This window comes from Ruditapes philippinarum, unplaced genomic scaffold, assembly GCF_026571515.1.
Source record: "Ruditapes philippinarum isolate M1 unplaced genomic scaffold, ASM2657151v2 ctg3038_1_1_1_1, whole genome shotgun sequence".
NCBI lineage: Eukaryota > Metazoa > Mollusca > Bivalvia > Venerida > Veneridae > Ruditapes > Ruditapes philippinarum.
This window is the reverse complement of record NW_026853823.1, coordinates 75,563-87,780: the sequence shown is the minus strand read 5'-3', so window position 1 is coordinate 87,780 and position 12,218 is coordinate 75,563. Positions and strand designations below refer to the sequence as shown.

At 31.5% G+C, this 12,218-nt stretch overlaps 1 protein-coding gene across 1 annotated transcript in view; it reads left to right on the top strand.

Annotated features, from left to right (window-relative positions):
• Window positions 1–4,375: 4,375 nt before the first annotated feature.
• LOC132738070 (uncharacterized) overlaps window positions 4,376–12,218 on the top strand; it is a 47,416-nt gene continuing 39,573 nt past the window's right edge. Inside the window, exon 1 of the mRNA XM_060725496.1 lies at window positions 4,376–4,575. The gene's annotated coding sequence lies outside the window, so the exon portion shown is untranslated. The remainder of the gene's footprint in view (window positions 4,576–12,218) is intronic.

The following is a 12,218-nucleotide window of genomic DNA, read 5'->3' as shown; positions in this document are numbered from 1 at the left end:
CAACAATTTGCTGATGTTTGTCCATTGGAATGTCGTAATGGTTGTCAATGAGAATTTCTAGACAGATATTTGTAATTAACAAAGACATAAACAGATAATAGTTTTCTCAATAGAATTTCTTACCATGTAAAAAGCCCACGAGGATATACATATCACAGCATAAAAGTTCAAACATTTTAACTAAGATAACTCTTGCTCGCTCCGTACGAGATTTTAAGTGGCGCAAAAACTAGCGTCTTAACAACATGCATATAAAGAGAAAAAAAGCACAAGTACATGTTTAAGTACAGTAAATAAAAAAAAGAAGCCCCAAATCAACACCATATCTATGTTTTAAGTCATCTGAAATGCGTCCTTTTATTTTAAAACCCGATCAAGTTTTGGTCCATTTGCGCTCAAATTTTATTAATTTAAAATATAACTTAACTAAGTTGTTAAGAAGCGAACTACTCAACACAGGATCCGTAGGTTCGGTGCCAGTGGGTCACGATCTTATTGATATTGTCATATAATATATTGTTTAGACATCGGCAGAGGACCTAAGATAATGATCTTAATTAGTTTATAGGTTTCGTCACAATCTTTCGATGTAATCTATCGATGTAAAAGTTGTAATGACAATATTGTTTATGCCAAAATCAGGTGTGCATACATTGTGACATTTGATGTATTAAGTACGTTTTTCCTTAATTCTTTTTGTCGGATTTAAAATAAAATGACTCAATTAAAATCAATAATGGGTATTCGATAAAAAAAATAAGGCCTGCATAATTCTATCTCATAATGTCGAAAGAAAAGAAATTCTAAACGGGTCATATTTGGAAAATTTAGTTGAAAATCTAGCTTATGCAGAAGGATCGATTCATTATGAAGTAGAAAAAATGGTTTAATTATTCAGATCCCTGCGTTACGTTAACGATATTACAGTCATATACCATTTTGAATTTGTTTCTTCTTCATCAGCAAGCCATCAATAATAAATGCTATTCTGCTATTTTAAGCAGGGATTTAACTTCTTAGCAATGATTTCGTGCATACGCCATCCGCTGTTCAGATATATTCAAACACATTTCTGTATATTTTGGTTGAAATATTCTTTTTTGAAATTAAAACAATAATTGTAGAAGCAGATATACATACATATATATATATATATATATATATATATATATATATATATATATATATATATATATATATATATATATATATATATATATATATATATATATATATATATATATATATATATATATATAAAATTATAATGTTTAAGAAATAACAAAACTCTATATGTTAAAATCGGTAGCGCTTTCAATGCTTTCTTCGCATATCTTCAGGCCGAAACTTTAATAAAACATATAAACAAATGACGTAACGTCATGAAAAAAAGTGGGAACGTTAAATATAACGTATTTCCCGGCAAACACAATATGGTTATTTATACTGAAAAATAGAGAATACGGACATTGAGCATTAAACATTATAATTTTATATATTTCAACACTGCACAAGGAAACATTCATCACGTTTTAATATATATATATATATATAATATATATATATATATATATATATATATATATATATATATATATATATATATGGATTCATATTTCAATCAACACATTGAAAAACACATTTTCCTTTACTAATTAGTTTCATGCGCAAAACGCAATCTTCAGAAGTGTAAATGGTAGTTCTCAATAAAGGGACGTAACTATGAAGTGTAAATGGTGGTTTCTCAATAAAGGGGCGTAACTATATTAATACTGTTCATTTTTTAAAGTTGCTTAATAGATATTTCCTGGAATGTCTGCAGGTTGATACAAGTTCGTTTCTTTTGTTAAGTTTAGCGTTTTCTTGTTTGCAGATAATGTAGAATTTCTCCCATAGGCACAAGTTGCATCGGTCGGAGGCTGGGTTTTAATGTTTTCAATTTCACGTGGTTTCGCATCAGATACACCTAGACCATCATCTCGATATAGCCCAAAGTTTTTTCCATGTTTCTGTGTTATTTCGTAGTGGATTTCTACCCTTCAATTTCAGCCGAACTGCTAAATAATGCACTCGATTTCGCGTCAATATACCACGACATCAGTTCTGAGGAAAGACAAATCATTATACATGCAAAACAATCATGCCTTTACAAGTCAGGTGAACCATGGGGCAAGAAAGCGACATCCAATCTATTTGACGTAACCATGGGAAGCTTCGATGGAGCAGAAACTTGTGAGTTAGTTGGATTATATTTACTTAACGAAATAACACAGAAACATGGAAAAAAAACTTGGCTATATCGAGATGATGGTCTGGGTGTATCTGATGCGAAACCACGTGAAATTGAAAACATTAAAAAAAGACCTGTGCTCTATCTTTTCTAAACACGGCCTGAAGATTACAATTGAATCCAACAAAAAATCGTGAACTTTTTGGACGTAACACTCAACCTGAAGAATGGCAAACATGTTCCATACAACAAACCGAACAACACACCGTTATATGTGCATACCAAATCGAACCACCCACCGAATATCATCAAGAACATACCCATAGGCATTAACAAACGTCTATGCGAAATATCATATGACAAGAATCTTTTGACATAGCAACACCAATCTACCAAAGGTCTATTACAAATAGTGGATATAAACACCAACTTAAATACTCAAATGAAGAAAAGACTGACAACGGTACAAGAATCGCAAAAAACAGAAGTAGAAACATAATCTGGTATAACCCACCATATAGTAAAAATGTAGAAACCAACATTGGAAAAACGTTTCTGAAAATACTAGACGAAGAATTTCCCAAAGAACACTTGCTACACAAAATATTCAATAGAAAACACAGTCAAATTAAGTTATAGTTGCATGAACAATATAAAAACATAATCGACGGACATAACAAAGCTATTCTTTCCAAAGAAATAGTAAAAAAATCAGCCTAAAACATGCAATTGTAGGAAAATAATAGATTGCCCATGTCAGGACGATGTTTGGTGAAATCGGTTGTATATAGAGCTACAGTGGAAACAAAACGACGACAAGCCTAAACAAACTTATGTAGGATTAACAGAAAATACCTTTAAAACCCGATTTACAAACCACAAAGCATCATTTAGAATCCTAAGCTTAAAAACAGCACTGAATTAAGTAAATATATCTGGGAACTCAAAGAAGAAAAAAATCGACTTTAAACATAACATGGAATATCTTAAAACAAGCCTCACCCTACAACCCAGCCTCCGACCGATGCAACTTGTGCCTATGGGAGAAATTCTACATTATCTGCAAACAAGAAAACGCTAAACTTAACAAAAGAAACGAACTTGTATCAACCTGCAGACATTCCAGGAAATATCTATTAAGCAACTTTAAAAATGAACAGTATTAAGATAGTTACGCCCCTTTATTGAGGAAACCACCATTTACACTTCATAGTTACGTCCCTTTATTGAGAACTACCATTTACACTTCTGAAGATTGCGTTTTGCGCATGGAAACTAATTAGTAAAGGAAAATTGTTTTTCAATGTGTTTGATTGAATATGAATCCATACATACAGCTCTGGGATACCATCGAGCACTCTGTCTAGGGTTTGTACTGACTTTTAGTGTTATTGGATTATATATATATATATATATATAATATATATATAATATATATATATAATATATATATATATATATATATATATAATATATATATATATATATTATACCTTTATACACTTGAAACAGCTTTATTACTTTGCTTATCTTGCACTGTAAACATTTTGCATTATTTGCATATAAACAATTTTTCCCTAAATTTCACATCATCTGCTATATTTATAACAGAAATTTGCCTGCACGTTTTTAACTTTGATTAATTTCGTTTTCATATTTAGCATATATTAATGTATAGATATAAACATTATTTTGTTCAACAGTGAACTGAACATATGTAAACGCGTGCACGATTATTTCAGAAATGACAATTTAATCTGGAACGAGGCCGTTTATGATTTATCTTAATATTTAATAAATTCATAAACCACAAAGAAAAACAATACCGCATCTGTTTCATTTATATTTTGCTATGCTATTTATCGTCGTTTTCATTAAGTAATTCACTCATTTTGACAGTTAAATGCTATGAAATAGAGGCTGAAACAACAGTGTTTAATATACTCCAAGCATTGTTTACTCCAATCGACGGCTGCATTTATTTCCATTTTAATAAGATGAAAGGAAAAGTTACAATAAACGGCCAATGTTCAGAGCCCCATTAATCAAACCTTTAATTATTTCTTATTACCAAAATAGACAAACGTAAGCCAAAATATACTACGTCTCATCATTATTTTATGATCACTCTGACACATGCATGCCTACAATTCATATGGACTGAATCGAAACAAGGCTACGTAGCTAACTTTGATCATAATAAAACGCAGGGTGTGTGCTGCATGTCTATATTTTATTACGTGCACTATTATCTTTGCTTTTTTTATTTCATGACTTAACTCTGGCTATGTAACATCAACGTGTTGGAATTTTTCTCAACTTAAAAAAACTACACAAAAGACAAGGTAAGACAATTTTTGTTTCGGCTACAAAGAGGTTTACGGCTGGGATCGTTACTTTAACCAATCTTATTATAAGAGTTTGACTCGTCGGATAACACTGGATTGGATTAGAGGTTTGTTAAATAAAAGACTGCATTATTTCTTTCAAAAGATAATCATTTCACTATTACTAACTAGTTATGGTATTATCATGGAACTGTTCATAAGTTCTGTTGTTGAAATCTGCATGGGTTTTGCTCATATAAAATATTCTATTTTATCATACTATTTCACTGACTACTGTATTTGTGGTTTTAAGTTTATAAATTAATGGTTTTGCTACATGCGTTTTTATGTCAAAACAATTGAAATTAGCAGTCGACCGTGTAGAATTTTGGCTCACACGATTGGCTCCTCATCATTTTAACCATTAATTTTTGTTGTAAAATTGCCCGTAGTAATATCTTGTCGACTGGATATTGTGGGGGTCTGCGTTCCACGAATGTTGCTCCTCCTTACTGATCATTACTCTTAACTTCTAGCTCTTATTAGTTTTAAAGTGCATAATATTGTCAAATAAAAATCACACTTTATTTCAGTCACTAGTTTTAGATAAGCTGTAAGTGTTGAATATTTGTCAAAATACTCTTAAAAAAGACCAACTAGAGAGAGCACCGTCCCCATATGCCGTCCACCCACATAAGACTACTGAACAGTAACAGGACAAGGCTTTTTAAGATTACTAGGGTTAAAACTTAAAACTCATTTCGCGAAATCAGATGTAATAAAACTTACCAGAGTAAAGGCCAGACTGCTTTATTATACCAAATTTCTGGAAACAAAGTGATCCCTCGGAAGCATTAATCACAACAAAATGACATAAGAATTGCAGACTCGGTTTGATTGAGTCTGTACATGAGGGATAATGATTAAGTGCAACATCCCTCACGCCCCCTAGCACCGGCTTGAGCGGTACTCAAGAGCGGTACTCAATTCTCAACACTTTATAGTGTTGGCATCAATGATCCCGAAGGACCAGAAAATATAACAACACTGAAGTGAAGTACGGGGCAACTTTTTACGGCTGCCACACGGCACTTGACACCTGCTGTTGTGAAGTATAAAAATCTGGAAACAAAGTGATCCCTCGGAAGCATTAATCACAACAAAATTACAAGAGAATTGCAGACTCGGTTTGATTGAGTCTGTACATGAGGGATAATGATTACGTGCAACATCCCTCACGCCCCCTAGCACCGGCTTGAGCGGTACTTCAAGAGCGGTACTCAATTCTCAACACTTTATAGTGTTGGCATCAATGATCCCGAAGGACCAGAAAATATAACAACACTGAAGTGAAGTACGGGGCAACTTTTTACGGCTGCCACACGGCACTTGACACCTGCTGTTGTGAAGTACAAAATTCTGGAAACAAAGTGATCCCTCGGAAGCATTAATCACAACAAAATGACATAAGAATTGCAGACTCGGTTTGATTGAGTCTGTACATGAGGGATAATGATTAAGTGCAACATCCCTCACGCCCCCTAGCACCGGCTTGAGCGGTACTCAAGAGCGGTACTCAATTCTCAACACTTTATAGTGTTGGCATCAACTCATTTATAGCTATTTATACTCGTGTTTATCGATACCCGTTTAAAGTGACATTATGCTCATATTTTCATAGCCAAATTTAGCTGAATTGACTTTATATTTCAAAAGATTGACTGTTTAAATGGTGTTTGACCAACAGGTGATATTTGAAAATGTTTAGGATAAAATATAAATCTGCCTTAAAAATAAAAAGATTGTCCCACTCTTTTTTATAAACTGAACGGTACAAGTAAATTCTAATGGATATTTACAGAAAATTCCTTACAATCCGTGCGTTATTTATTGTTATTTCGAAATCAATTATTAAATCAAAAGGAAATATTGCAAAATTGAAAACTTATTCATATATATGCACATGTTCACTCACTATATACCCTTGGATGGGTATAATGTCAAAACTAGCTATGGACATTTCTAAAACGTCCATATAGAGCTAGCTAGTGAGAATGCCTTAAGTGCTTGTGACCGTTAGTCTCAATACTGACAAAGACGGTTTTATGCATGACTAAATACTAGTATACTTATGAAATACAATCTGACAAAAGTTCATATTTAATTAAGTTATTTCTTGCATGTAGACTTGATTGCCACCGTATTTGTCTTGCCTTTATTGCGATTCGGATTTGATGAGAACATGGAGAAAGCTATTTTAGCCATGCAAACAAATCGTCCTTTACAGATAGGTAGTATATACGAAGTAACAAAATACCGCTGTCCATTGAAAAAAAAAAAACGACCAAAAATTGTTTTGAATTTTGTTAAAAAAATGTTTGAAATAATTTGAAACAAATAAACTGGAAATAAAAGACTTTATGGGCAATGTTGTTTTGCCAGTTAACCTATCGGCTATATGGTCCACGTCATGTTTGTTCTCGAAATCATGAAAATTACCTACTTAGTCAAAATTCTGAAATGATTGGTGTTTGAAAGGTCACGAGAAGGTGACCCTATTGGTATCCGTCAGATCCAGATGCATAACGTTAATTAGGAGTTGATTTTAATCAGATTATTATGAAGTATTGATAGCAATTCAAAAGTGCTTGTTGGTTTATTAATTGACACTCTGAAAGAAGACGAGAATTGGATAAAAGGAGTATGTTAGAGTCGAGCTAAAATGATAGTGGCGATTTTCTATTAAATTCATTTCCATTCAAAGACTGAATGTGTAAACGGTAAAAAAGGAAATATTTTCCCAAAGTTTATAAATGAAAACGGAATGGCTCCTAAGAGACTTAAAATATAGTGTGTTACAAAACTTTTGTCTTTTCTCTAACATTAAGAAATAGAGTAAATGTAAATGTAGTTAGAAAAAAGAAAATATATTGTGTAATACACTATAAATATTTCGTGGTAATCATAATATGGATGAGGCCGTTTTCTTATTGCATGCTCTCCTATCAAAAAAGTATTAAACCTAAAAAGGACATATTTTTGATTTCAAAGAGCATTTGATTTAGTAAATCAAAGATCCTGTATGTTGCAATTAAGGTTGTTACACTAATGTGAAATTTTATATTTGTATATAATTATGATTCTAAAACAATTTTCAAACATCTAAGAATATGCAAATATTTGTCCACATTATATGTAATCATTGAAATATATACATTCATTTCTTATTGGCAATTTTTACTTAGACTAAATATCGAAAATAAATTTTTGATTACCTCCTTTTATTAGCATGAAATGTAAATTCGGTAATATCTTTACAAATAATGCTTTTTGGAACTTACGTTATTGATAAATCTTCATTTGAACATTATATTTATGATATAAACCAATAAAAATTGAGTTACAGGATCTTTAAGACGCGTTTGGATTTTGTATATTTTTTTCAAACAGGATTCAGCTGTAAAATGATAAATATGATAAGATGTATACATGTATGTCAGGTTTTGGTCAAGGTTAAACTGAGACTTGAAAGAATTTTGTCATAAACGTTTATTGAAAGTAATGTCTAGTCAATAATTGTGTCATTACTTGATAGATTAAAAAAATATGAAAAATGTATTAGAAATGAAGACGACGTGCTACGCCACCTCACAGGGAAAGGTCACACGTGAGCTTTCTGATGAATTTGTCATTAAAGTGCATTTATGGTCTTGTCCAGGCTGCCATTCTGTACGTTGGGCATAATGACAAGGAGTTGAGCGCAGGAATCAGATCTCTACGTCAATGTCAATGTCAAGGTTATGTTGAGTTAGAAAATTAATTGGCATATATATACTGCAAGTTTAGACGACGTGTTGCGCGCAAGTACTATGTTTCATCTCAAAGGTCAAGGTCACATTTAGATGGTCGTATTTGTGCTTTACTTTATAAATAGCAGGCTTATTCAGACAAATGTACTTAACAAGAGCCTGTTCAGAAGCTGAAATGTCAAGAATTCAAGCTTGAATTTCTAAAGTTATGATATGGTCAGTTTCAGCTCATTTCTTTGTCATTCATTTACATATTTTTAAAAAAAAAAAACTTTGCTTAAAGGTCCATTAAGCGCAAGAAATGCTTTTATTTCTCAAAAGATTTTTTAATTTTGATGTACTTTTATAGTATCCAAAAAGTTACTCGTTGGTCTGATACCGTAACCATCTTTTTAATTTGTAACTTTTTGGCAATAAGTACAGTTATAGTGATTAAGTATGTTTAATGTAAGTTAAAATGCTACACTGTACCGTGGAACATTTTGCTATTTTTATGACAAAAACAAAATTCACGTAAATTGCTACATTCTTCATGTGACAAGCATCTAATATTATCTAAAACCATGTTTTAACATAATAAAATTCATTTATTTGTTTCGGGCGCATAATGCGCCTTAAAATATGAGGTGATTAAGAATGTGTAGTGATGGAGAACAAGTGTTGAGGTGTTAATTTAAAGGTCAAGGCCATAATAAGACTTTACATGTTAAACTTCTTTAAAGTTTATAGATACTAAATAATTGTAAAATACTAATTACAGTATAGTCAATATTGTATTGCTTACCTTAGCTGTACTTCAAATCTGAGATTTGTCCCAGTTTACATGTATATTTTGTAAATTGTCAAAAGCAATTGTTTTTGCCATAAACTTGAATTTGGTGAATTTGCAAAATCACAAAATTAAAAACATTGCTAAATTACTAAACTAAAAACTAATCTGCTTTCAAGGAAAGCGTGTTTTTGCTCTCTTTTTTCTTCTTCTTCTTTATCAAAAGCCATCCTAGAATGACTGAGCAAAACATTTAATTACAATTGTACAAATTTGTTTTCAACCGCAAATACTTAAATTCGTTTTATATACGTATTTATTGATAGTCTATAGCTGTGTCTTCAGTGGTTTATCTTAATTATACACCCTCCCTCGCAAATGCAATTAAAATAACTCATCATTGTTTACAATTAAATTTAAAAAAAAATCATGCCTTTAAAGCAGCATGCCTCCAGATTCATGCAAATTTTCATGAAAACTTTGAAAATGTATTCAAAAGTAAAATATTTACACATTATAAAAGGCTCTTACAGTCCACTTAAATTACCAAAAAGAGGTCAAACATTGCAAAAGATATCCCTTTCTGCGTAAGTAAAGCAGTAAGGACTGTTGCGATAGATTCTGCAAATTAGTCTTTCATCACACATACAATTTTGATTATTACTTGAATATTAAATCTTATTACTTTTCTTAAAATTGAAGTATATTTCTTCTGAATTTTAATTTTCTTGAAATATTCTGACGTAGCTGGAGGCAGGCAGCTTTAACACCACTGTGTTAATTCTACTTAAAGCATTAACCACGGCAACTCATCAATAATAATTAAAATAATAACTGCAGAAAAAAACACGCATTACATAACGTAAAATCGTGAAAAACGTGCACAAGAATTTAGAATTGAAGCGATCTATCAAAAATGGCGGGCAAAGCTAACGTTCGAAACGTAATTTATATGCACGGTTGTCGCGCTCATAACATTGATGAAACCGTTTATGTTAATTCATCGATAACTTTGTTGAGATTAAAGGACTTTTTTGGAAATATGTGAAGTGCTTTAAATGACTGCAATATTTGCCATATTTAGAAAATAAAGGCCAATAGTTGATATCGATCATCAATCTAATTTGGCCAGTTTATTTTAAACGATATCATATAAATTGGTGTAACATGAATAAATAACAAACAACATGTAAAAACGTATCAAGAAAGTGTTCACAGTATTTGCTTATTAAAAGAAACTTCACTGAGGTCTAAAAGGCTAAAATCATACAATTTGATTATTCTTTTTTTACAAAGATCTACTGTGGCATTTAAAACAGAAAGATAAGCAGAGGATAAGTAATAAATTTACTCAGAAATAAATAAAAAAAATCTGTGATATTCTTAGCCCGACTATAGCGAAAAGCGTTGCAACGCTTTTCAAATTAGGGTCATTTTTCACCATAAGAATAAATATTCTGCAAAAATGTAGTAAGCGAATAATCTGAAAATTTGCACACAAAAATCTTGGTCTAGAACTACATAAAATGTAACATTAATCTCGAAACATGATTTCCTGTCCCGTCATGTTAAAAGCCCCCCTGTGAAGTCCCTTTAATAAAACAGTAGCACCAAATAAAATTCCATGACGCTCATATGGATCTACTTATAAGCGCTGTTTGAATTTCTTATTACATCAGGTTATGGTAAAGTTTAATCGTGTTATTGTAGATGCACTTATATAATATAAAGTTATATCATATACAAGTTCATGTCGTATTCTAAGGTGAGTCATATAGCTTTGCACCGTGCGAACTGTGAATGTACGAATTATACACAGGTGTTGCTCCACAGCGCTTTCCTAGGACGTTACGCAGAGGTAACGTCAAAATGACTCGTGTCTAATAACGTTACATTCAAACTTAGAATTAATGAACTGACTCTGAAGGACATAAATATTTTATTATACTGTATACTTATAAATGAAATATTTAGAAAAAAATGATAAAATAAAATGCGTATTTTCATTCCCCGTATTTTTCCTGTTAAACTTTATTTTTCACTGCAGGGAACATATTTTCCGTATCTTAACTGGTGTCTTGCCGGACTACTTTCTTCTTGATTCAGCCAATACACACAATTCAAGGAAAAGTCTTAAGAATTGTAGGGTCAAAAAAAAGAGAGAAAAAGTATATCATAAACAGAAAATCCAAGTGTTTTTTTTCTATAAATACAGAATTTATTTTTATCCTGTGACATGAAAAATATAATATTTCATACCACTCGATGAATTTATAGGAAAAAAAACATGAATATCCTCTATCTATTACTATAAAAATCAAATAATATACCATTTGTTTTTATACGCTGACTGTTTAAAGACATGATCTTGCTCATATGAATAACAGAGCAAAATTGACATAACAAGCCTACCTAGTTATGAATAATTTTGTTAGAATTATAGCCTGAAAGTGAATGAGGGTAACAATAATGCTGTAGCAAACAGAAGAGTTGTTCCCAAAAGGACAACAATTTCCCATTCATAGGTCGCATGGTATATTTATTCAGGTCCTTTGCACAACCATGCAATTATTTTTTATTTGAAGATTTTAATGGTTAAAGTATTTGAAACCGTGAGGTCAAAACATGACTTGAATTCATGACTTGAAAGTATATTGAAAATGCTTTAAAGGAAAACGCCTAAGAAAATAAAATTTGAATTTCTTACATAGATCAGCTGAGGCTCTCAAAGCAGAAAGATAAACAAAAGGTAATTAAGAAAAAATGTTCAGAAATAAATTGAAAATCGTATTTGTATGCTATTCTTAGTCCGTTTGAGAAAAAAACGTTGCAACGCTTTTCAATTTTGGGTCATTTTTCACAATTAAAATAATTATTCTGGAAAAAAGGAGTGAGCAAATGATTTGTAATTTTGCACACAAGCTATTGGTCTAGACGCAATCAGATGCAATATTAATTTTGATAAGTATTTTTCTAGTCCCTTTATCTCGTTATGTCAAAAAACCTCAGTTGAGTCCCTTTAAGTATATAAAAATGCTTAAATACAAACATTGCAAAATACAAACAAACACAAAAACGTGAAA